This window comes from Rousettus aegyptiacus, unplaced genomic scaffold (assembly GCF_014176215.1).
Source record: "Rousettus aegyptiacus isolate mRouAeg1 unplaced genomic scaffold, mRouAeg1.p scaffold_m13_p_18, whole genome shotgun sequence".
Classification (NCBI taxonomy): domain Eukaryota; kingdom Metazoa; phylum Chordata; class Mammalia; order Chiroptera; family Pteropodidae; genus Rousettus; species Rousettus aegyptiacus.
This window is the reverse complement of record NW_023416293.1, coordinates 11,427,992-11,455,452: the sequence shown is the minus strand read 5'-3', so window position 1 is coordinate 11,455,452 and position 27,461 is coordinate 11,427,992. Positions and strand designations below refer to the sequence as shown.

The 27,461-nt window shown below is 41.3% G+C and overlaps 1 long non-coding RNA gene across 1 annotated transcript in view; it reads left to right on the top strand.

The window, feature by feature from the left end:
* Positions 1 to 4,646: 4,646 nt before the first annotated feature.
* LOC107520854 overlaps positions 4,647 to 27,461 on the top strand; it is a 29,533-nt gene continuing 6,718 nt past the window's right edge. Inside the window, exons 1-7 of the long non-coding RNA XR_004955425.1 lie at positions 4,647 to 5,194; positions 9,825 to 9,972; positions 12,334 to 12,603; positions 12,830 to 12,924; positions 13,890 to 14,066; positions 14,554 to 14,635; positions 14,867 to 17,195. This is a non-coding gene — a long non-coding RNA (uncharacterized LOC107520854). The remainder of the gene's footprint in view (positions 5,195 to 9,824; positions 9,973 to 12,333; positions 12,604 to 12,829; positions 12,925 to 13,889; positions 14,067 to 14,553; positions 14,636 to 14,866; positions 17,196 to 27,461) is intronic.

The window sequence follows — 27,461 nt, the reverse complement described above, 5'->3', positions numbered from 1 at the left end:
GCCGATTTTAAACACTTGGTTGAGGTGGGGTGACAACCCAGGACAAGGTCTTGGGCCTGGGTGAGGGGGGAGTTGGGGTGTCTGAAGGGCTATATCTTGTGAGTGTGGCCTAGAAAAGAAATCACCATAAAAAGGGAGTGATAAGAAATGTCTTCTTACGTGTGGGCTCCGGGCAGAAAAATAAATATCCCGAGAATGTATAACATAGATCTCTCATATGGATTTAGGGCCAACTCTACGTCACCTCCCCGATTTGCAAAACCCCAAGCTCAGGTATTAATGTAATGGCCCATCAGCATCTTGATATGTCTGATAGAAGTGACATAAATTCCCACTATCAGGACAGATTTCAACCCTGACACGTAGCTTTGTCAGAGAGATGTACAGGCTGAATACCAACACGCTGATCAAAGTTTATATGACACACACGAAAAACAAATATCCGTGAGGCTGACTTGTCGGATAAATAACATAAAATGAGTTTGCTTAAAATGTTTAAAGGAAAACGAGCCCCACTTTGGTTAAGCAGTACTCAGCAAATTTATGGCAAAAAATCTAAACCGTATTATATCCAAGGCTGGCTACACAATTTGCATGGTCCAGTGCAAAAAAAAAAAAAAAAAAAAAAATGTAGAGCTCCTTGTTCAAGACGCAGAAAAAAAGTATCATTAACAGTAATAAAAATCTTTTTCTTTAAAAACATTTTGTTACTTGTAAAACAATAGAGATGATAGTGATACACGAGCAAGAACATAAACTTATAAATTGCAATAATTTTGGGTGTCATAAATTTAAGTAAATAATAATACTTTATTAACGTAATATCTTGATTAACTATAAAATTTTTCTGACTCAATTTTCTGCAAGTTCATTAGGTCATCAACATTTATACTTTTAGAAATTTTATTTTCAATTGATGTCATTGAAAAGCAGTGTCAGGCCTCCTGGCAAGTTCGCAGATAATTCTGGAGAATATTCACTTTTAAGAAGGATTTTTTGTGTTGTCGCAACTATTACTGAAGTTGTTAATCTTATTTTATGACCGTTACAATATTGGGTTGAATTTCTGGTACACCGTTTCAAAATATAACTTTTAGTACATCTAGAGATGATGATTCTTGCAGGAAAATGTTCCTGAAAAGATTTAACTCTTTATACAAATCAGTTTCATGTGAGTCTGAATTTCATTTTAGAGGTAAATTTATACAACGGTATTTTATCGTTTTCTCTAACATTTCTTGTAATCCGTAGAGGTCATATAAGAAACCAAAAGTGGCTTCACGATTTATACACAATTCAGAACATTCGTTTATACATTATATCCTAATATGTCCAATCAGAAGGAAAAATTAATTTAAAAATTGCCTTCCTTGTTAATAATTGGTTTATTGGAAGCTTCACATGAGAATAACGTTCTTTTCTGTTGAATATGACCATCTTCACATTTTAATTTCCACTTCTAAGTTTGTGGAGATTTGCTCTGCAACATGATAGAAATGTTCAAAACGAGGTACTCTAAACTCGCTAGAGAATTTTAATAATTCCCCGATGTTTTAGTACACTGTCCATGCGTACAGTTTTATCTTGTAGTAATTTGCTGACAGAGTGCACTGCTTGAGCGTAGACAGTTTCTGGTCCGGCATTCAGACTGGAGAGTTAATTTCGATACGCATGCCCCAGGGATGGGCTTCAGGGATGGATAGGCCACTGTCATCTTGCCACTTGGTCCTAGTGCTGCCTGGGCACATAGCTCTTCCTCTTTTTTCGAGCTGTGGCTGCTGCTGCCATTGTTGATGCTTCTGCCCATCGCTCACTTCACCAGAGTGCCCGAGCCTGCGTCTATCTGTGCGGGGGGGTGGGGAGGGGTCGTGCAGATGCCCCCCCGTGAACATGCCATCTCTCCCTCAGATAGATAACACTGATATTTCAGTGGTCTTTGGGTGCATGTGGAATCACCCAGACATGGGCTGGTAAATAGTTACAGCATATTTACAAGATCGGTCCTGGACCAGTTTCTAAGGAGATTAATTCTTCGGTCCTGATACTGGATCGCTCCCCGGTCTTAGCTTTTTTTCCATCACCGCCTGAAACTAACTGAATGTGGAGTTGAGACCAAGAGCAAGTTTACGGGAGAAATTTTGGATGTTATTCTTCATGATGATTTGAAAGAAAGGTACATTAGGAATGGCCTTTGAGAAGCTGGATGATTGAAATGATATCCTAACAGCGCCTTTAGAGGCTTCGGTGTAGCTAAGCAAAGCCAGTTGGATGAGAGGTAAACTAACCTCATTCTTTCCGACGTCCCGTCTCTCAGGAAAGAAAACATAAGGCCATGTCTTCACTTTTAATATGATATGATAAACACAGGAAGGGGGACAGCATTCATTTTGTTTAATATCCCATGAAGGTATTTGAGCAAAGCAATATTTTATTGTCCGAGAGTATAACAGATGTCTACGTCATTTCCCAGTAATGAAACATGTCAAAGAACGATCATTGCTCAGGAAAGTGGAGTTTAAAGAGCACGCTCTTACTAATAAATCATAGAATGTAGCATAATATGGTGTGGCTATGTTAAACAAACAATTATATCGACAAACGGAATCTGAGCTAGAAGAGAAGCGTGCATTCTGTTGCTTGGCTTTGTTCTCTGCCCCACACTCACACACGCGCACACGCATCCCACGCACACACACCATGCTTAAAGGGCGGGGATGTACAGCTTGACGAGTGTGACTACGGCTGCTTTTCCTCACCTCTGCCCCGGTGATCTCCTCGGAGTGTCGTGCACGTGCCACACTGAGTGATGGAGCTTAGGAGACATTCGTGTCCTGCTTACTCATCCCTGGAACAGAGCAGGATTTGATCAAATCAACCATGTAATTAAATGAATATCAAAAGCCACACCTGCCATCTACCCCCGCCCCAAACACCACGACACCGATTGTCACAGTTGGAACCTCAGGCTTGGTAGTTCCGTGCTCATTTTTCCACTTCTCTGCCTTTTCCCCTCCATCTCATATTCGAGGGAAGGTAAGCAATATAATTATTTAACACAGTAAACATACAATAGATGTGTATTAGGGGGAGGTACTGAAATCTTTTTTTCTTTTCTGAAAAGCAGATGAATTATTTCTTTTTACTCTATTTACTCTTTGGACAGATACTGGAGCAGATATGTGAAGAGGTCTCTGAAGATGTTCAGTTTTTCTAGATTTTGTCCTGACGACAAACTTCTGAGGTACCAGATCATTCATTCTGATGTGTTTGTATCCTCAGCGCTGGGTCTAACCAGCTTTAAGGTCTGAGTGAACGGTAAAGTGTGTGTGTGTGTGTGTGTGTGTGTGTGTGTGTGTGTAGGTCGGGGGAAGCAGAAACCATTCTCAGCAGGTCTGACAGCATTTTCTAAATGTTATTACTGTTGGCAAAGTCTTATCTTAGATGAGGTGGTGAATTAGTAAACTGCCATGGAGAAGTATGATTTTGTAAAATTAGATGGGGTATAAAGAACCACAATTAACTCCAGGCCCTAGGGCAAGAGCGATGAAGTAACTGGAGTCTTTGTTCCCTGAGACTATCAGATACGCCATCTCTCCTCCCGAGTAATAGCGGGCTCCCCGGCTGTCAGCCGAGATGCCAGGTACGCACTTGCGACGCGGAGAAGGCCACCCCAGGATTGCATTTTGTTGTCTTTAGGAAAAAAAATGAGCGTATCACCCTCCAGGGGTCTGTTTTCTCCCATCAAGCCTAAATCTCAATGCCACAATTGATCACAGTTTAAAAATGACCACGGATTGGATACCAGCTCCAAATGAGTCGATGAGATCCGCGTCGAGAGACCCAGAAAACCCTCAAGTGTATGAAATACACATTAGGCCTATGAAACGTCTTGTATTTTAAGGGCAGTTGCTGGAAAGACTTTAGAGAGACGGAGGCTGAGCAAAGCTTTCTTTCTATTTACACAAAGGCTCGTGTCGAGAAGGGAAGAGGGGAAAAGGAACGTGGGAAAGTTCAGGTGCGGATTGTGCAAACTGACGCCCACATCCCATGGGGCAGCGCTGTATTGGGACATCGTGGCAGCTCGTCCGTGGGCCGTGTGAGACCCACTGTCCTCCTGCTGTTGGATGTCAGCTACCTCTGTGTTTTCGGAGAGGATAAGCTCCCGGGACTTCCAGCGATCGGCCTCCGAGGTGCTGGGCTCTCAGGCACTGCTCGTGGCGTGTAGCTGTCACAGACCTCATGGCTTTTCACTCTTCACCAAAACAACCACAATAGCAGACCAATCGAATGAGGAGTTAGAAGGGCCGGGTCTTAGAGGCTATGCATAGTTCGACCTCTCACACAGTGCTAAAGGCCCTTTCGCAATAATTTGGTAAAATACATCCTCAGTGACACTTGTTAAGAAAAAAATAGAAAAATATGAGGAAATAGACTTGGATAACCATCAGCGGACATGGTAGTCACCAATATAACACTTCGACAGATGGCTCCAACACTTGACTCATTTTACAAATATTTCTTGATTGCTTACAGTATGTCAGACATAGTTGTAAGCCCTGGGAAGGTGGCTCTTTTCATGGACAAGACATGAAATAAATTAGTAGACCGAGGTTAGAGATAGCCATCTCAGTTTACGTGATGAGGGGAGGTCTTTCCGAGGAGATGACCTTTACTGAACTTTGAGAATGAGTCAGTCATGTGAAAACCTGGGAAAATGGCATTCTGGGCCTCATCCCACTTGAAGGCGCTGAGGCAGAGACGGGTTTGCTGTGTTTGAGGCACAGGGAGTGAGCGACAGGGAGAGGACTGCAATGAGGACCAGGTCATACTGGGGTGCTGGCGTTCCTTAGAACTTTGGATTTAATTTTAATCGCAATGGGAAGGCCTCGGAGGATAATCATCGGTGGGCTTGCAGGACTTTGTGTTCTAAATACATCAATCTTACTGCTGTGTGAAGAAGAGACGATGCTGAGGGCGAGCGAAGCAGTAAAATGGTTCAGGCTATAAATACTGGAATCTTGAATTACAGAAGTAACAATAAGAAACACTTATAAAATATTTATAATATTCCGAGCACTGTTCCAGGCATTTCAAGTGCAGCAACGTACTGAACGAGATGGCTGAGGCACAGGATGCTGGGATGGCACAGTTGGGGTTCAAGTACAGACAGTCTGTGCTCTTGACTGCCCCCCAGGTAAGGTAGAAGCCGTGGAGACGGAGAACGTGGACGGTGTATTAGTTTCCTATTGCTGCTGTAACAAATCACCTCAAACGTCGTGGTGTTTACATTACATTTTGTTGAGGATTTTGTGTCTATGTTCATGAAGGATACTGCCCTGTAGTTTTTTTTTGTAATGTCTTTGTTTGGTTTCAATATTAAGGTAGTGATGGCCTCATTAAATGAGTTGGAGAGTTTTTCTTTGCCTTCGTTTTTTCAGTAGAGACTATTTAGAATTTGAATATTTCTTTTTTAGATGTTTGCTAGAAATTCCCAGTGAAGTCATCCAAGCTTGGAGTTTTCTTTATGTAAAGGTTTTTAATTGCAAATTCAATTTCTCTAATACATGTCTAATAAAGGACTGTTCTGGTTATTGATTTCATCTTGAAAGAATTTTGGTAGTTTGCGTCTTTCAAAGACTAAGTCCCCTTTATCTAAATTGCTGAATTTGGGGGCATAGACTTGTTTGTAGAATCCCATATTATTCTTTTGCCTGTGGGGTGAGCAGTGATATCTCTCCTTTCATTCCTGTTGTGGGAAAATTATAATTTCTGCTTTCTACATATACAACAAATGTCACTATATTGTAGTTTAATTTTCTTCAGCTTAAAGTATTTAAAAACTTCCTCCAGACCTTCTATTTGAATCATGGATTATTTGGCAGTGTGTTCTTTAATTTCTAAATATTTAGGGAATTTTTCAAATGTCTTTTTGTTATCGATGTCTAGTTTAATTCCTTTACGATCCGAGAACATACGTGATGTGATTTCTGTTCTTTTGAATTTGTAAAATGTTTGTTTTATGGCCCAGAATATAGTCGATCTTGCTGAATGTTCTGTGTGATGTTGAAAAGCAGGTACCATTGTTGTTAAGTGCTGAGCCCTACACAGCTTCAAGGTTGAAGTCTTCGTACAGTTTATGTTGCTCAGCACATTGGTACAAAGAGTTAAAAAGACAGAAATGTATGCCTTCTTGGTTAAGGCTTTAGTTTGTGGAAGAAATAAGCACAGTTAGTAAAAGAATGCTATAAATTAAGGAAAAGGAAAGATACTTCTTTCAAAATAGATTTTCTAGTAGAGTGTGACTGTCAGGTTTTGCCTACTTTCTACCCAGTTTCTAGCTTTGTTCTTTTCCCATCATCAGTGACACTTGACCTCAACCTGAGATGGCATCTGTTGCAGGGGGCGTTGGGATCAGTTCTGACGCAGGGCGATGGCAAGGTTTAAGCAGTTTTATTCCTCACCGATTCTGAGCACTGGGTCTTCGCTGTCGCTACCCACTGCTTCCAGGATCTCTTGAGTCCTGGGTAGAGGTCCACTTTGCTGAGAGTCTGTGATCAGAGTACACTACAACAACACCCCAAGTGCATCCTCGATCACGAAACAACTACTGCAGAGGGTGGACTCTGCACCCAGAGGTTGCATTGTCTTGAGGTGAGTAATGAACTTGGCAAAGCCCTCACTGCTCTAAAAACCAGCAACATCTTCGAACAGCATTATAGAGCGACGCGTCTGGGAAATTGCAAGCACGAGAAACACATCTGTTTCTATCACTGGGGAAAGATAAACAGGACCAGACTCAGGACGCTGTGGGAAAAATGCTCTTGCTCGTCTGCTTACTGTTTACTGCCTTTCTGGAGGAAGAAACACCTCGGATGTGTTGGATGCTGAGGATGAGCTGGTGTAGACCACAGTAGTCTCAGCTGGTCCCGGGAAGGATAAAAATGGCATGACATCAGCATGACTGGCAGATGCTCAGCCGATCATTCGTTCATTCATATTTGCCCACATTATATCAAACTCAAGAACATCGAGAGCTCACATTTATCTCTGCCTTCTGGATTTGGAGCCATTATGTCTAAAAATGTAGTAGTTGCCTCGTTTGTTGTTAGTCTAGTTATGGGTGTCTTTAGGATATTCTGGCTTTTCCATGGGAAACTATGTTAGGTTGCTTAACAACAGATTTATCTAATGCTTTCTTGGAACAGTTAATATTTTCAACCCACACGATAAATTGGAGATAAGTTGCTACTTGCTATTTAAAAAAGGACATGCTTTTATTTGCCTGAATGACTGGTCTGACCGAATTAACGGGAAGTTTTGGCCTGTCGATGAAGTCAGAAGTTTGCCAAACAATCAAGAAGAGCAATATTACTTTTTCCATTCTGGAGTAAAATTATGAGGTTCCATCTCCAAGTGATCTTTCAGAGCCATCAGATAAAAGGAGTTACTGGTTCACAGTGGCCCTTTTTGGAAGAGAGACTGCGTCTTCCTCTCTGTTAGCTCTGTTGGCTGCACGTTGGCCAAGTCCAGATTGAAGACCAATTAGCCACGTCTGGCTGGAAGACACACACTGTATCCACGGCCTTCAAGATGATATATGGGCATCTGATATGCTATCCTTTGCCCCCCAGTTTCCAGCACCTACGTTCTACCCAGCATCCCATAATCAAGGATCCACGGATTGGGGGAGGCCAGTTATTGAAGTGACAGATTTGTGCTAAACCCTAGGATCAGCAGGTCCTCATGAGTCAGCCGGTGGAAGCCGGCTCCACTTAGAGACAGAGCTCCCGGCCGGCCGCCAACCGAACCACGTGCTGTTCCCCTCACCTGAATAGCAGGGCTTTGGGCAAACGCCTCGTAAAACTCAGGGGCAGCTGGGACCGAGGAGTTGTGTGCATTTGAAGACTCTCATGATAAGGTTCCTCCCTTTTCAACTCTGCTTACCCGTTATGACCCCCTGCTTCTGGCCACGGACTCTGAAGAGATGAAAACCAGTGTTTTTGTTTTGTTTTGTTTTGTTTTGTTTTTGTTTTTCCCCAGCAGGGTAAATAAATGAAGAGTCAACTTAGAAACGGGACAACCTCTCTTATGCTTTCCGGCGCGGCAGCTGGGCGTTGAGTATTAAACTAGAAGAAGGTACAAACGATGCAGAAAATCTGATCGCCATCGCCCTGGACGAGCAGGGCTTGCTTCTAATGCGGGGAAAGTTTCCTGCAAAGGATTCCATTGGGGGGGAAACACTTCTCAAAGAGGCCCGAATGATCTGTCCTGTGGCGCTGAACCTTTTTAATATACATCCTCATATTTGCTCATTGGTGGAGCACACTCAGACCGCAGAGTTCCTGTTTGCTCTGTTTCTTAGGGATGAAGTTATTCTGTGGTCAGAGACACCTAAGGCCAGGAAGCACGCATGCGAAAGATCTGAGGAAGGTCTATGAATCTGGGCTTCCAGGAAAAATATTGACAAGGCAGTAAAAATACTTTCCTTGATTACTCAACCTCATATTTTAAACCTAAAATTACAGGAACTTTTCTCTTTTAGTCATTTATTTTTAGCTTCTCTATTTTTCCACCTTTTTGGGTTTTCTTGGCTTACCGTTTAAAACACGGTCTATTTATACTGACCCTGCAGATCGAAGGATTAGCAGAGCCTTTAAACCACTGTCACGGTTACCCACCGGCCAGTTCTCCAGCTGCCTGGGTGCCTCTCAGCTTCTGGAGATAAACGGATAAAGGGGAGTTTGTCGCTGGGCTAAAGGAAACTTGGACAAGTCCTTTAGTGCTGGCTTTCGCGGAAGCCACTGTGTTACCCATTTCCTATTTCCCTGCCTTGGTCAAATCGTTACGCATCTGAGTCGAGTCTGACTTTATCAGTGTACGGAGGGATGTCACTTGACTCATCCATCCTGCCCTCCCTGGCCACTTGCTATGATACGCCCCAACCCGTCATCCTGCCCACTCTTCTGTTTCATTTTGACCCGTTGCACTATCTGAAATGGGACGATACATTTATTTGAGTACGGCAGTCCTGCTTATCCTTAGGGACATGTTCTAAGACCCCCAGAGGATGCCCGAAACCATGGATGGTACCGAATGCTATATATACTGATTTTTCTTACTCATAGATGCCCATGACACAATTTAATCTACAAATTAGGCTCAGTAAGAGACTAACAATACTACTGCTAATACTGAAATAGAACAATTAGAACAATACACTGTAATAAAAGTTATGTGAGTAAAATGAGGGTCCCTTGAAACGCCAGCACGTCTGTATTGTGGCAGTAGATCTGATAAGCAGAATGGCTACTAAGTGACTAATGGGCAGGTATTATGTACAGTGCGGTGACGCTGGACAAAGGGGTGATTCACGTCGTGGGCAGGACAGAGCAGGATGGTGCGACATTGCGTCATGCTGCTCGGAACTGCATGCATTTTAAAACGTATGAATTGTTTATTTCTGGAATTATGCATTGAATATGTTCAGACCGCAGTTGACCACGGGTAACAGAAACCACAGAAGATAAAACCGTGGATAAGGGGGTGGGATACTACTGTGCTTGTTCGTTAGTTGTGATTTTTTACCAGATTATAGCTGTGGGAAGGTAGGGGGCTTTTAGCTGCATTCCTGACATGTAGGTGAGCGCTGGGTATGGCCTCTTCTCAGTGAAAATGTGCTTTTATTATTGAATGAAGAAGTCAAAGTTTTGTCAATGGACAACATTTTTTAACCGATCTATTTATCGATTGGCAACTGTCTTATACATAGATGCCCATGACACAATTTAATTTACAATTATTTCTCTCCAACTTCAAATTGACAGAGACTTCTCTTCTCTCTCTGAATCCAGAAAGTAAGGAGACTGGCCACAGCTGGAGAACATTGCCCCCCAACACTATATTGATGATGCTACATCTTGCATTTGAGATCCTGCTGAAGACACCCAGATCACTTTAAGAATGCATAAACACGTGAGTCTGTGTTGGAAGCTTTTGCTGAGTCCTCTTGAGTCAAGCTCTGGGTTTTCAACAGTGTTTCTTGGGGCCACCTGGGGTATTCCTGGCACTGCAACTTGCCAGTTTATGTTTTACATATCATTGCATTTGCCCGCTTTATAAAAATACATCCACTCCAGCTAAGCAGCCATCGGGAACACACAAGGGACTTTGACCTAGATAGAAGAACACCTGGGTCACCCGGTGATGAAACGCAGCTGCTCACTCCTGGAATGAATTTGTGCTGCAGGGTTGGGTTAGGAAAAAAAAAAAGTGTTGCAGGGAAACCCCAAGGAAAGGCCTTTGTGAAATGCATCGAGGCCTCGTTCGCCATGGGAGGCGTTGGCACGCGGAAGGATGGTGCCCGCATCTGAAACGTGACTTGCCCAAACCACGTGGTATTGATCGGAAGGGGCCCAAGAGTTGGCCCATCTCTTTCCATCACGCGGCACAGTGCTGAGCCTCCTTCCCTCACTGCTGGCTGCGCCGGGAGGATGCAGGGCCTGGACCACACGGCCAGGAAAGTAAGTCTCCTGCTGCATGAGTTAAGTGCAAGCGATCACAGAGCCCACCGCCATGATGGGTAGGTGTCTGTGTAGTCATCATCACTGGAGACGTCGGTTCAGCTCTCTTACGCATGGCAAGCATGACAAAGAGTTACAATACTTAAATAACGATGAGGAACTCTGACCGAGAGCATTTACCAGGTGACATACACTGTTCAAAGTACTCCGAAGCCCCCTTCTACTTCTCACGACGTTTGAGGCGGGTACTCCTATTATCATCCCCACTTAAAACAGAAGGAACAAAGGTTCAGAGAATATAATTTCCCCATGATCCCCGGAATCTGAAACCTAAGAGCCGTCCTCAGAGCCCGCTTAAGGGCATCCCAGTCCTGACAATGACCGAGCACTTTGTTTGCACAGCCTGAGAAGTACCTATGAAAGTGAGTCATTCTCATTTAGCTTCTAAGATTTGGCCACTTTTCTATTTTTGAATCCACAAATATTATAATTTCCACGAGAAACCTCAGAGGTCCCATTTATGGCTCAGGTGAGGGCTAACACATTCCATCCAAGAGTCACCCAGCACTGGGCGTCATTCATTTTCCAAAATACAGCATGTTCTGTTTATTAGTCTGCTCCACATCATTAAAGGAAACCCACATCCTAGCAGTTAGCTGAACCCCAGCCATCTGGTGTCACAGTGACCTTGACCTCTTTGCCCCCTGAGACTCTTGCTCTTGATCAGTTCCCAGAACCTAGATTTCCACAGTAAATGACTCCGACTAAGACAGATGAGGATGTTTCCATGGTTTGTTTCCATAAGGAATCAGATCCTCTTTTCTGATATGTCTCTTGACACCCATTCGGCAAGATTAAAAAAAAAAAAAGGCTAGGAGAAAATGAGTAGAGTTTCCTGAATAGCCAGATTTGTTTAATATGCAGATAAAAGCTGCATGTGCCCTGTGACTGCGGATAAGACTTCAGCCCACTACGTCCACATCTGTGCCTCTTCCCGACACCTTCAGAGCTTCATGCCTTTGCAGTCATTTGCTTCAGTTCCGAAAAACCGAATGCGAATATCTCTTGAAGAGGTAGCACAAGACGTGCTGTCAATCTTTAACATCCTTTTGTGATTCAGTTAATCCTAGAGAGATCGGGCCATAGGATCAGTAAAGTTTCATCTCCCTCTGGAGAAAGAAGGGGAGAAAGAACAGGTTCGTCTGGCTCAGAGGCACCGAGCTGATGGAGCGGGCCTGGCAGAGCTGGCCACTGGGGACTCTGGACGGTCAGTGGCTCCAGAGGAGGGCACCGTACTCTTGAAGGAAAGGGGTCTTGTGCTGGCTTTGGATCCTTCCCGCTGTGCTTCCTCCCCACTCCCTGTTCCAACCTTTATCAGGGCTGAGCCTAATTGAGTCATGACTTTCAACGTGTCTTAGGGGATTTGGGTTTGGTGTGCCTGGAATACAGATTCTTCATACTCGTTATTGGAATGCATAATGAATGCATAAACAAATAAGCCCCACGTTTTGTGGCTTGCATCTTTGGGTCTGATGGACCTTGAACTTAATTATTTATAACATGTGGAAGAAAGGAATGGCAAAGCACGGTGTGTGTTGGTTAAGATGCCCACCAAGAGCTCTCTCCATCTTTCCTCATGTGGTCCACCCTTCCCACCAAGCGGTAGAGTCTGATTCCTTACCTCCGGAATGACGGATGGCCTTATGACTTGCTTTGACCAAGAAAATGGGTGGAAGTGATTTTTCTGGGACTAATAATGAGTCCAGACCTTGGAAAGACTGACAACTTCTGTTTTCATCCTTTTGGTACCTAGACGTCACCAAAAGGAGCTTGGGTAAGACTACTGAATCATGGCGACCTTTGGCATGGACCAGATGTCTCCGTGGATGTTCTGCAGAGGACCAAATGTCTGGCGAGGCTATAAGACAGCTTCTCCTTTTCTGGAGTTTTATACAATAGAATGATAGACTCTGGCCTCTTGCTCAAAGTTTCTTTCATTCGGCGTAATGAATGTAAGATTCATCCCTATTGTTGCATTGGTCAGCATTTCTTTCCCAGAGAAGGAAAATGGAAACTCAAAGAGGTGAGTGAACCGACAGGAGGGGAAGAGCGCTCACTGCCACCTTCCTGGATCTTAACCATTTGGTGACGGCATGGGGGCACAGGGGAAGAGCGTGTTCCAATAGTCTGACGTGAGGGTGACTTTGCTACAGGATGAGCACCTGACTTAGCGGTGTCAGTCAGAACCCTTCACCTAGGTATCTCAGCTGGGAATAAGGAAGAGGGTTAAACCTTTTCTGTCCTTACAGCTATAGAGTGTGAAGCCTAGGACCATGTTTCCTGTACTGTGGAAGGAATTTGAAGCAAAAGAGGAAAAAAAGCCAACATACGCGTTAAAGCAAAGGTAAGGGATGCAGAAGGGGAGTCTTCACCATTTAAAGCTCTGCTTCCATTTGTCTTCGAGGGCTAGCAGCATCCTTTGCCCTTCCAATAAACTGGTTATTGAAACCTTGATATGATACCTTGAGATGTTTCATCATCAAGCAATAGATTTCCTCTAAATTAATCTGACTTAAGTTTTCGTCGCTTGCAATCAAAAGAACACTGAATAACACACAGGACTTAAAGGAATTTAATTAGAATTGTCATTTGCATAATATTGCCACATCTTATATATATATATAAAAAAACATAGTCTTTTCTAATAACTCTAGTTAAATACACTGCATCTGAATCGTGCCAGGAAAGATGACAGGACTGTATTTACTTCTTCGAGCAACCTTTGTTTTCATTTGGCACATACAGAGGTTGAAATATTAACGGTGAATCCCAGGAGACAATCCTAGCTCTGTAAGTTCTATGGGTGATAAAATATATTATATAAATACTCTGTGTTCAAGATCAGCACATTCTATACATTTTTTTTCCTGCTGGGAGTTACTCATTTTTATGGAAAATGATCTGCCCCACCGTAATAAATGTGAGGAAAGCTGCTGGGATTTACCTTCTGTAATTCTTCTCATATTATGAGCAGGTTGTGAATAAAGTCTTCTATATTTTAGAATCCCGTTTTCAGAAGTAGAATACTTGCAGGGGGCAGTACTGGAGGAAGTTAATCTGCCTCTAAGTAGAACAGATGCCAACAGCAAAAATAAGTCCTTATCTCATGCAGATAAGTGCCCTCTTTTTTTGAGGATCAGTCCCCAGTGCCCCTACGAGAACTCCGTGAGCAATAGAACTTAGCCCACAGTTGAGTTTCTCTCGTTTGTTTTCATGATTCTTTCTCATCTCCCTGATTTTACTCCATCCTTTGTTTAGTGACTTTGCTCCTTCTGTTGTTTCCCTTTCTCTTCCTTCTCGTTTCCCCAGGGCTTGTTGAGTACAGAGCCAAGTCCTCCATCCTTCCCCATCATGCCCATTTGTGAAGCGGAGGGAGCGACCTCGCTGCCCATCCACGCAAAGGGAGCACTGGGCGGTTTCCAGTGTGGACGTCCATGCTCCAGCATGTCGAGATGCTCCGTGGGCAAATGAAGTTGGAAACAGAGGGTAATTGAATTACAGATTTCTATTGTGCTCAAGATGTTAGCTCTTGCACACATGTAGCAATTCTTGATTGCTTAAGAGGTCTCTAGTGTGTTTTTGGCAAGTAAAGACCTTAACATGTGCCTGGCTCTGGTCCAAGTGACACACACAGCTCTGGGATTACTTAGCTACTCATCTGCCTGCATTTTCTTCCAATTCCTTAGAAAGGAACTTGAAAACAAGGAAAAGAGAAAGAAAAGAGGTGTTGACCTTGATGACCGAAATAATTCCTTTTAGATGAATTCCAAGATAAACTTCGAGATGAAAAAGATAAGACATCCCTCAATGGAATACGTGCAGAAAATAAGATCCAACACAGACTTTCTTTAAAGATTAGGGGGAAAAAAGGGGGCTCTAACCTTTGGAAATGTGTGTTTGTGTGTGTATATGTTTGATTTCATTGTGTGAGCTCACATCACAGTGATCTTTCATGACTTTCAAATCTTCCTAGGATGAAGGACAAACGAAAAATAATCCAGAATAGAGGCTGCTCTGTGTGATTTACTGATTCGATTTATGAAGCCCCCCGTGAGGTAAAAAGAATGAGAAAATAGACCGAAAAAACTTAAAAGTTACCTTTTTAAAACAATAATATTTAAGATGTAGATATAAATCACCATACTTAGTGTTGATTACAATGGCCAAGGTGAGAATTTGTAGTTCCAGACAGAGAGGAAAGATGGGAGAACAGAAAGGACCTTGAAGATACTAGGGAGTCATGTGGATCCGCATGCTGGGGATTCAAGTGTCCTTCTCTCCAACAGGAACCATTCCTGCCTTGTCTTCTGGTGGCCTCTCATGCATACAAGACTCCCCACCTTGGGCACTGGAAAGCAGAATGAACATTAAGGTCGCAATGTGCCCTTTGCTCTATAGAAAAAGTGGTCCCCTCTCTCCCTTTCCATCAAGTGCAGCTGGCTGCGCATCGAACTCTAAATAGAAGAGGATCAAGGACAGGAATGGAACCTGGTGGCAGATGAAACAGGATGATGGGATGGAGAGTCCTCTGGAACTAAGAACAAAACCTCCCTTGCTCTGTCCCCTGGGGTAGACTTAGCGGCCCGATCACCTGATGCGTGCCCAGGGTGTAATCACAGGCCAGTATAAAAATCTCAAACCTGGACCATCCATGGAAAATTGGAAGAGGAGAAGAATGAAAGTGGGGGATGCTTAAGTCACCTACAACTTTGCGGAAGCCAGTTTAATGGGTATTTTCCCCCAGACACCTAGCTGACTGCCACTGAAGAAATGGGAGCGTTTTAGGGGGAATTACTCCAAGTGTTAAGACCTATTTTTAATCCAGTTTGGATGGTGTGAAGCGGGAGGCGAAAGATGCAGGTAATGGCTCTGGGCATCTGCAGATCAGGGAAAAGAAGACGCCATTGGGCTATAGAAAAATAACTGCAAGAGGAGAACGTAAAAAGTGGAGCCAGAGAGGCACTCGCCAGGGAGACGAAGGAGGACGCTTCCGAATCTGCTCGTGCTGCTCGCTCTCTGCTGTCATCCCTGGTGCAGTTCCTATTAAATCGTTGCTCATAAATTCTTTTTTAAAAATCTTTCCTATGATACCGGACACTCTGTAAAGGCTGGACTGAGCCATGTGCCATGTGCCTTTTGTACTCCGCAATCATCTCCGTACGCCCAGTGCCAGGAGCTAAATGAGCACTCCATAAACACCCCTTTATGGAGGGTTTGACCAGAGATGGCTGAAGGACCAAGCTCCAAAGCGGGAAAAGCTGGAGCGCATCAATGGTGCATTTTCGAGAAACCACTGTTGCTGCTTTGCCCTGTTTTTCAAGGGAATTTTCCTTCCACGTCAATTTGCTATTCGAGGTGTTAACAAGAGAGACAAAGGAGTAAAATGAATTCTCCTTTTCTAATCCTCTGAGAGCCCCAAATCTGTTGCCAAGACAGCCAAGAAAACCTTCGATGTCAGCTCTTTGGCGACATGGCCCCGCAGAGCCACCTTGCCCTCCCACTTGTTCTTGGATCCTGTTTGCTTTTTTTTTTTTCTGTCACCGACAGAAATCAGAAACACAACAAGGCACCTGAAAGGTCGACAGCAAAACTGAAATCCGGCAAGGGATCTGCGGGGCCATTATTTTCTCCGCATGTGATGTTTAACAAGCCGCATAACAATGGCCTGAACCGTGGTGGAAATGAAGGCCAAGTTCAATGTGATAAGCTTCTGCAAACATCACTTCGGACGCACGGTGAAAATGAAGTCTGGCACTCGGAATGATGCCGAAGCGCCAGATCTGGGCAAATCAAGAAGAGTTGAAGCCGCCCTTCGACCTGATCTAGTTCCATGAGCCTTTCTCAATCAGCCACCGAGAATTTTATGGAGCAGCCGACTTTTCCCGGTGATGGGGGCGACAGACTGGAGGGCACCAAGTGAAAGTTTATGGGAGCCAGGGAGAAAAACGGTGTCGGGGCTTTTCCTTCTCCCCTCTGCCTCCCTTTTCTGTTGAGCTTAGCTGGTTCTGAAGTGCGCCATAGAGAAGGCCTTGATGATCGCATGTAACGTGCGCGGCAGATCGCGCCGGCCAGCCTCGCGTTGGGGACTACACAGGGCTTCAGTGTTCCTTAATAAATTACCTCTGCGTGTAGCAATTAACCCCCCTCTGCTGAGGTCCAGGGCTTCCTTGGGCCTGCGCCAGTGCTAACAGCCATGGCTTAGCATTCTTTTTAATGGGCTGCAATTACTGCTGAGAGCAGGGAAACATAAAATATTAACACTTAAGCATCTTTTACACTTCTTTGAACGTTAGATTACGTCGAAAATATAACTGACTTTTCATTCTTAAACCCGATATTTGCTTAGAATTCCACAGGACCCATGAAAACGTTTCGGTAAGTGGTTTCTGTTGATTTATTAACTCCCATGAAAGCTTAATGGAAATCCTTTGCCATCGAATATTGAATATGTTACGCATGCTTACAAAAGTCTTGTTTACCAATTCGCCGACTTTTCCCGTGTTTTACAGAAGATAAATGAGTTGGACCTTGATGTGAGTCCTGGTTTCCTCGCTCTCTGCCGTCTGCTGGGGAAGGTGAGGACCCAAGCATCAGCCCCTCAACTGTTACATACAGGTACATAATGGTAGAATTGGCCCATCCGTTAAAAATCTATTCGCTGTTATATTTGCTTGAGGTACTTTGCCTTATTGGCGTTACCTGTTGAAGTGATGCTCTAATGATAAGTGATATGGAAATAGTGGTATCTGTACGTTACTTATTATCTCCATGTTCTATATACTATAAATATGCAATACAGATGTGTATATGCTATAGAATGCAATATGTATGGAAGGCAATACATATGTATATATCCATTGCATATACTATATATATACTGTAAATGTGTAGATATACATTACATATACTATATATTGTACATGTTAAATATACAATATATACTATATGTGCATATATAATACATGCGCTACATATATAATATAGAGAAAGAGAATAAGAAGTAACATATATATGTGTAAATATGTCTGTGTATGCATGCGCTGTGTATGTGTATATATATATGTGTGTATATATATACACACACATATATACAGTGCGTATATGTGTATGTGTGGTGCCTACTTCAGAAAATTATGAAGTGAGAGCTAACAGAGCTATAACTAATTTCAAGAGTTTATATGAATCCATTCCATAATTTCAGATTAAAAGTCTAAAACCATCACGCCTGATCTTTTTTCTTCTTTGCTATCTCTAGAGATGGCTACCACATAGACTTTTAATTGTAGAAGTCACTTAAGCATTTCTAATTATGGAATATTTTCCGTACTAACAAAGGAATAATTTTAACAAATAATAATTACGTAATAATTTATCACAAACTAAATACATTTAATTTTCTAATGTTAGTTTCTTTTATTTTTTTTCTTATTTTTGTATTTCTCCAACAAGACTTGCAGATTCGTTGATACTGAGCTTTCTTCTGGTTCTGCTAAACGTTGCTTGTGTACTAACAGTCCCTCTGAAGTACCTTTCCATGTTTAGTTAATCCGACAGCTAAGACATTCTTTTTTATTAATCACTGAGTGCTTTTGTCATTTAACGTTAGTCCATTCCCTCGACTAATCGTCATTTACCAATACTGAAAGTAAAAACTGAAAACCATGTTGACCGCCTCCCTTTATAAACATGAAATTCGGGTTGCTTAAAACTCAAATTCATCTATTTTTTTTTTCTTGCTTGAAATGTAACACTCTTTTAGAGTCTCCTCAATGAAATGGAATTATTTTAGCCTCTCACACAGAGGTTGGCAAACTATAGACCCTGGGCCAAGTTCACAGCTGCCTGTTTTTGTAAATAAAATTTGATTGGAATGTGGCCACGCTCACTCACTCATTTATTGTCTATGGCTGCATTCACACCATGGTGGCTGAGGTGAATAATTGTGACAGAGACTCCATGATCTGCACAGTTGGAAGAATTACTATATGGACCTTACATAAAAAGTTTGCCAAACCCTGCATATAGATGGATACTTACTACTGTTAATTATGCCGTTATGAAAACAGGCATCACATATAGTATTGGTTACCTGTATTGACAAATTCATCCAATCATGGGACAGGCTCAATGTGCATTTGAATATTCCATATCAAACATGTTTACATATAATTGTTTGTTTCCAACATACTCCTCTCTAGACCTGAAATCTGCCAAAACTTTCTTGAATTCAGAGTTATTTTTTCTTTTCTTTGGGTTACAGAAAATCAAAGTTCATTCAGTGCTTAAAAACATGGCTTTAGGGGGCTGATAAGTCATGATTCAAAGCAACCTCTACCACTTAATGGTTGTTAGTATCTGCTAAGTATCCAGAGATGAATACATAAGATTGGGTATGTCACTTGACCTCTCTGAGCCTTATTTTCTTTATTTATAAAATGGAAGTAATGAGAGTATCTATCCATATGTTTAATATAGGATTAAATAAGAAAAAAATGTTATAACTTTTTTTTATGGATTATGGCCAGAGCACATGATATATGCCCCATAAATAATCAGTGTGTGTGTTTTTTTTATGATAACCAAAGTAAATGTACAATAAAATGATGATTATAATAATATTATAGTTGCCTCAATTCCTCACTCTATATGTTACATATAGCCTTTAGTCTTGTTCCTAAATCAGTGATTCTGGCTGCTTTTTTGACTTACAGTAAAGATCAACAGTTTATTCTGAACCATGATGATATGATGTGAGGCGAAACAGAACTCCTGGTTTATTTATGTTTCTTAATTAGCCTCCCTCCTTGAGTCTCTCTGTCTCCAGCACAATTAAAATGTTATGTGATTCTCTAACACACCAAATAATTCTCAGTCCCCAAGCACCCTAGAATCTCAAACCTATGGGATGATTAAGGGAGAGGAACATCCCAGAGGGGTGTCCAATGTGATATCTAAACATCAAGAGATAACAAGAATGCTCTCATCTGTGTTGACACTTGGAAATTCCAATACGCCAGTCTGCACTGTTGACAGTGCCACGTGGCTTAAACAATGTCCAGCATATTCTCATCCATTTAGCCATTTTGGGTGTATTTTAACATCCTGGCATTTTTATCTCTTACACATCTTTGTCATAGTTGTCATAGTATTTGAACTTTTACCATTAGAAAACCATGATTATCTTGCGGTCCGTCCATGTTGTCGCAAATGGCAGTATTTCATCTCTTCTTATAGCTGAGTAATATTCCATTGTATATATGTACCAAGCTTCTTTAAAAGATTGTCTTTCTATTTTCTGCAAAATAGGCGAATAGCTCTTTTCTGTAGCAAAACTTTTTCTGCAGGGAAAAGTAACTTCCTCTCCCTCTGAAGTCTGCATTTTGCTAGCCACTCTTTCCTAGCATGCATCGTACATGACCTTATGGTTACTTGCATATTAACCTGAAATATGACTCCATCCCTTCTCAGTACTTGTCGAGAGACCTGGGTACAGATGACATGTACTCAACACATCTGCACAGAGGTATTGCTCAGGTCTGCTACCAAAATGAAAACTATTTCTTGGCTTTCCATAAGACTCTGTCTGTAAAAAAAAAAATGTTTTAAAATAAGTCTATTATCAATTAATTAAAGTTATAATATACTGATCAGATAATCCCCTCTGTTTGGACTGAGTTTGTGTCTCCCTCCAAAAATGTTGGAATCTTAATCCCCAGTGTGATGGCATTTGGAGGTGGAACTTCCGGGAGGTAATTAGGGTTTGATAGGTCTGGAGGGTGGGAACCTCATGATGGGATTAACACCCTTATGAAAGAAGCATGGACAAGGTTCTTCTCTCCCTGCTGTATGAAGACACAGCAAGAAGGCATCCACCTGCAAACCAGGAAGAAAACTCATCAGGAGCTGAACGTGCTGGCACCTCGATCTTGGACTTCTCAGTGTACAAAACTACGAGAAATAAGTGTCTGTCGTTTAAGCCATTTAGTCTACGTAGTTTTGTTAGGGCAGCCCAAGCTGACAAAGATACTTCCTTTCTGAATATCTCCTTTTGGCAGATGCTGTTGGTTGGCCAACTCCATGCCCATCCCTGCCTACTTCTACTTACAAAAATCCTGGCCGCCTTTGAAGCATCCTTTGCAGTTAGGTGTAGTCATGTGACACAGATCTGAGCAGTGGATTATAAAGAGGAGTCTGTTGGGAAATCTAGGAAGCTGTCCATTCTTTAACAGAAAAAATAGATGTCACTGGCTCTGGCCTTTCCATGCCTTCCTAACTCGAACGTGGACCTGATGCACACTCCTGAGATGACGCTCTTGTCAAGGATGCAGACTTAAGGACGCTGAATGGACAAAGAGAGCCTGCATCCTTGATGACATTGTCAAGCTATTGAACCTACTTCAGCAGTCAGTTACCCCACACTTCATGTTATATCAGACAGCGAACCTCCCTCCGTTTGTTTAAGTCATTTAAGTTTTATTTAATGCTGCTTGCAACCAAATGGAGTCCTGTTAAACAGATGATTAACAATTCAGCAGGGTCCTTTTAAAACACTTATTTAGGGATATGATTAAAATCATATTGTAATCTAGCCATTATGTAGAAAAAGTAAGCAAAACAGCACAGCACTTAAGAATAAGGATTTAGTTTTGAGCCCCAGCCGCACCACCCACTGGTTCACTTAGGCAAGTTATTTACTGTTCTTGGGTTCAGTTTCAGTATCTGTAAATTGTGCAGGATTATGTAATGAAATGGTGAAAGAATTAAGTGATAAAAGTTCATGAAAAGCACTTACTTGGCACACAGTAAATGCTCAGGAAAGATGAAATATTTTTGTTGTTTATAATATTGTAGATGAAGCCAGGCTAAAGAACTTAATTCATGGAATCCATCATGCTTTCTTGAGGTTCTACTTTATAGATTCACAATTTTTCGAACTTTTGGATTCTGTTCTGTTTTCTTCCATTTGACATCAAGAAATAATTCACTTTAGTATTTCTTTCAAAAGAGATGAGAGAAGATATCACGCAAATGCTGTAAGATATTATTTCCATATTGTTTGATCATGCCATTACTGTACTTCTAACATAACAATAATAATCGATTACAGTTCAATTAGTTCAAAACCAAAGATTCGTTAGGGTTGGTTTATCAGAACTAATATCTCAATTGCCAAAGTTAATTTGAACCACCCCATCCATTCACAGGACGCTGGTTATTCCTCTTGCCCACTCAATATTCAAAGATTTTATTTGTTCAGTTTCTGATTGAAAAAAAAAACAAGCAACCCTTAATAGCATTTGCGTCTCCCATCTCTCCCTGCTCCCCCTGCCCCTCTGTCCTGGGTTTGGAAGAAATCTTGTCTGGTTACCATAGCTAAAACAGGAGACACCAAATGGAAGAAAGGTATGACTTATATGACAAAGAATGAAAATAAAAATCACACCCCACTTAGAGGAAGAGTCTAGGACCAAGTCAAAATAGTCAGAGATGAAAGCGTAGCGACTTTATACATTTTAAGCATTGCCTGGAACTCTGACGGATAGGGTATTCTGGAAGGCGGCTTAAGCAAATAAGTACGCCACGAGGAACACTGAAGTTGTTTCATGCTGTGGCTGTTTTAATCTTTGGGCATGAACTAGTCATTATTTTCATAGTGTGTGGGAGTAGAAGGAACCAGGGGATTTCTGAGGCCCATGATGGACTTCTGTGGTGTGCACCAAGGACCAAATGCGGTGCCACAAGATTCCTGGACTCTTGGTCACCTCTGACCAGTGCACATTCTAATCCATGCTCCAGCCTCGGTGTGTCATCTCAGCTTCAGCCTGTGGAGGGGGACGCCACCTTGCTCCTTGGGCTTTCAGATGAGTAAAATGCTGTTGACAGTTGTCTTAGTGGCAACCTTCAAGAGGCTGAGAGACTCCATGGCTCTCAAGAAGGTAGGCCTAGGACATCTTCGTAGTCTGAAGTCTGTCTCTCTCCACAGGTAACTGCAAACTGTATGGGGTTAATCAGCCAAAGCAGATGAAAAAGATCCAAGTCTTAGCTACTGAGGAGAAATTATAAAGCATCCAGGAAAGATAAAAAAAAAAAAATAGCAAACTTCATTTAGTTACATTCTTCTTGTGCCAGTCGTGTGTTTTCAGATGTTTTTTATTAATAGCAAAGTCAAACTATCTGAGGAAAATGTTCGAGGACAGACTTCTTGAAGCTTAAACTCACTGTGACTTTGCACAGCTCCCAGTGCCTTGTGCCTGGACGATATTAAAATTGTCTATAAGGAAGAACGAAGAGAAAGAAAAGCTCAAGTTACCGAGAAGATTCCTTAATATCCCATTACATTATTCTTTTATTTCAAACACTGAGTCTATCTTTTTTCTTAAACTCATGTATAACATAAATACCATCTAATTTATCTTTCTTTCCTCATTGCAGGTACAGGATATTAAAAATAATAATGTCATCTTGAGGTTTACTGGTTTCAAAGGGAAATTTTTCTGTGGTTTACATATTTGGTGGGCTTTTGAGGAGAAGAAGTTTCTGGGGGTCATGTCTTGTCCCTTGACATCATATTTTCTCAACTCACTGAAGCAAGATTAATCTTCTAAAGCATTATTTTTGTTGTGTCATTAAGTGAGGCCCGGGTTTTCCTGTCTGCGATGTATGTCGTTCCTTCTACCTTCTATCTGGCCAGCGCTAACTCTCGAGTCTCATCTTTTGTTACTCTTCCATTTGAACTTGATTACTAAGACCCTGACAAACTTGGTTGCTAATCATTCTTTCAACATACCAGGTCATTCTGCATTTGCTTGTCCCCTCACTTTGGAATGCCCTTGACATCTGCCTATATGCCAATCTGGTTTAGGCATCGCGGACCAAGTTGAGAGCCCCTGCTTGCAAGGGGCCTGTTGTGGTCACTTCCGGTCTGACAGTTTCCTCTTCTAAATTCTTACAGTACTTTGTTTGTACTACAATTAGGTCATTCTTTACTTATTGTCCTTTATGAAGCTATTCGAGCTAAGCTCTATTGTCCTTTATTAAGCTATTGTCCTTTATTAAGCTTCGTTAATTCGAGGTGCATTTACTGACCACCCTCTCTGTGTTAGTAACTGTTCCAAAACAAGGAGTATTCTAGTGAACAAAAAGATGACACTCCGGCGAATCTCTTCTATTAAATTGTGAATTCCTGTAGGATACCTACTTCACCTTTATATTTCACTCTGGGCAATGTTTTGGTCATGGAAAGCAATGACTAATTTGTATTAAATCAATCAATAGTTTCCAACCCTATAAGACTCAATGGCTTCTTTTAGCTAATATTTTTTTTTACGCTTAAAGAAAAATAACAAACAGTATCATCTATCTACGCACATTTCAAAAATATTAAAATACTTCCACATAAAAATAACAAGATTCAAAAGAGGACAAATGCAAGGAAAATAATATGCATTTCATCATATACACACTTGGACATGACCGCTTAGAAGATACAGAGAAGTAGTCAGATGAGTAAGTGTGGATTCTCGCCGGGTAAAGAAATATGTGAAAATGCAATTGCAGAGGTATGAGGAACACTTAAATAAAAACTGTTGTTTCGATGGGCTATAACAATCTTGTCTCATCCATGTATAATAAGGGACACAGAGAAATAACCTTACTTGAAGTTGGGGTGACATGCCAAGGACAACTGCAGATGACTGCGACAGAGTGAGGAAATGAGGACTGTGACAGAGCGACGAATGAGCTGACTCTTACTCACATGGAAGGATCTGGAGGAGAGTAGCGACAGAGTAGCACAAAAAACATCTCTTCTACTTTAAAATCCTGCCATATGTTGGGGGAATACTTTCAGTTTCTGGTATTTATTAAGACTTTGAAGACCAAATATTTTGGCAGGTGGTAGGGAACAGAGGGTGGATTAAGGGAAAAAAAAAGAGTCATACATACAGGAGGCCGTAGAAAACTGTTTTACGATATGTTTCTGGGGGAAGTATAAGAGGAAAATTAAAATTAATAGGCAACTCACTTCTGCTTCCGGTCATGACTGACGGACTGGTATTGGAACAGCCTTCCTGCCATAAACAACACGTATCTATACAAAATGTAGGAAACAAATGCGTTTCAATGTTGGACATGAGCCAGCGCAAGATGGTGATTCCTGAGATGTGGAAAATGAGGAAGGAGCATCACGCGAGCCTTCTGGTTTTCAGTCAGAAGCCATGTTCCCAACTGCAGCACAGGAAGCAGGAGCCTACACCGAGCACAGCCACCCTGCTGAGCTGAGAGAGGCCGAGGGAGCTGGAATTCGCAGGGCAGAGAACCAGAGAGAAAGGACAACGAGAAAGAAAGTTCTAGAAATCTCCATAGAAGTCCCCTCGAAGCTAGGATGGAACTCTATGAGACCAGAGCAAAACGATCGCCGTGAAAAGAATGAGCAGGGGCTGGAGCCTGCACAGGCTGAGGAGGGTTTGATTTGGTCTCGTCATAGTGGGAAGGCCCATTAAACATCCAGAATGTTCCGCAGAGATCCCAGAAAAGCCACACCTTAGAAGTAGGGCCGAACCAGTCACTTGAGGCCTGACCTAATAAAGCTTACTGACGAGACTCAAAAGAATCAAGAGAATCCATAAGTAGTTTAACTGCTGCTGGAACGAAAATTCAATGCTCTTTAAAGGAAGACAACAAAATTGAGGAAGTCGACATTATACCATTGGCACTGTTTAGAATCTAATCAAAGTGCATTCAGTGTGAAAAAGCATATTTCTGGTTACCCTCGTGATGGATAAGCTCTAACAAATGCAGGAATTTCAGTCCCAGGAAAAGAGAAAGGGGGAATAGAAAAATATTTAAAGAAATAATGCTTGAAAAATTTTCCAACCTGTTGAAAATTATGCACACACAGGTCCAGGCAGCCAAATGAACTCCAAATAAAGACAAACATCAAAGAAAACTACGAAGAGACGTGTTATAATAAAATTCTTGAAAACTATGAGAAAGATAAAAATTCCAAAAACAATATCCCACAAAAGTTGGGGGAAAAAAAGACACATTATAGACCAGGAAACAGAGATAACAATTGACTCCATCAGAAACGATGCAAGCCAGATGACAAAGAATGATATTTTAATAATACTGAAAAAAAAAAATCCACCATTAATCAAGAATCCTAAAGCAGGAATAACGTTCTTCAGAAATTAAAATACTTTCACCCGAACAAAAATCTGAGAGATTTATTCATCAGGTGCTATGAGAAATGGTAAAAAGTGTCCAGAAGCCCATGAGAGAAAAGTGTCACTTAAAAACGCAGATCTGCGTGGTGGACTTAAGGGCACTGAAAATAGCAAACAGGAAGCAGATATTAAAGACTTCTTTCTCATTTTCTAATTACTCCAAATACTAGTGATTGTACAAAGCAAAGTAAATGATGTAGTGTGGCATGTATGATATATCTAAAAACTGGAAAATAAGCGACAATGATATTACAAAGGACTGGAGGAGAAATTGTGAAAACGCTACCGTGAGCTTCTTAGGTTACTTGTAAAGTGGGTATGATTTTATTCAAAGGGGAACCGTGATAAGTTAAAGATGCGCATTTCATATGAAATGAAACTATCTATGATCTTGATTTTCCAAGAAAACAATAAATATTGCATTTGTCAGAAAAAAATAGGCAACCCAAACAAAATAAACACCCATTTTTTTTGCAGCACGGATACAAGATTTATTTATATATATATATATATATATATATATATATATATATACATATATATATATATGCTGAATGACAAAATATATATACACAATATATATACACACATATATATAATATATATACACATAGTATATATATGAAATATATATGCTAAATATAATATGTAGTACATGTATGTATGTACAGGAGAATAATAATATAAAATATTTTTAAAATCCTTAAAATGTAATCCTTAAAATGTTTTTTTATATGACTTTGCTAATTATATAATATTTGGTTTTAAATTTGTTAAAACAGTTCATATCATCTTTGCTATGTCTTTAAACTTATTTACAGTGACCACTGCAATATATATATAGTAACTGTCCTTCGTAGAGTTTCAGTGATATACCACTGAAACTCTTTCCAGCTAAATATGAATTTGAAAATGCTCAGAAAAGTCATTTAGCTCATTTCCAAAAAGGAGGTTCAGGATTTGAACTTTGTGATTAGAATGATTAAATTCTTTGGCCCCGGCCTCTCTTCCTCACTCAGGAAGCTCTCTGCAAATGATGGTTCACGTACCCTTTCCCACTTCAGAGAGGTGAGTCCTGCCCAATCACTAATGAAAATTCACTCAGACCTTCACATTTCATCTTTTGGTAGCAGCCACATAGGACTAATGATGCTCTATTTAAGCAAAGTTTTGTAAAATAATGAAGGATAGTCTTCTCTTGATTTAGTGGTGCATTTTTGGAAAATTTAATGTGCATAAAAATGTTTGTTAAATAAATCTCTTATTCTCTAATAGGGATGTGTTTTGCTTTTCTCCGATCATATTCTTGCTCATTGCGCTCCCCTTGGAATCGTAATTTGCAGCAGGGTTGAGAACCTCTGAGCCGATAGGGTGGTGGAACAGATGGTGGAACATGCTTGGCGTCTCCTCCAAATGACAAGCATGGTGGCTGCAGAAAATTAGAAATGGCAAGAGTCCACCTCAGGACAGAAGAAGCATCACAAGTCAAAGACACTTGACTGGAAAGATCTAGGTGATAAAATATATTTTTAAAGATTGTTTTCTGAGTCATGATTGCCACTGAAAATAATAGTAGCAAGCCACAAGAAAAGTTTTATTTGGCTGAAGTCTCCACCCCAGCCAGTCCTGACACTACCAGACATTCTCGGTAACT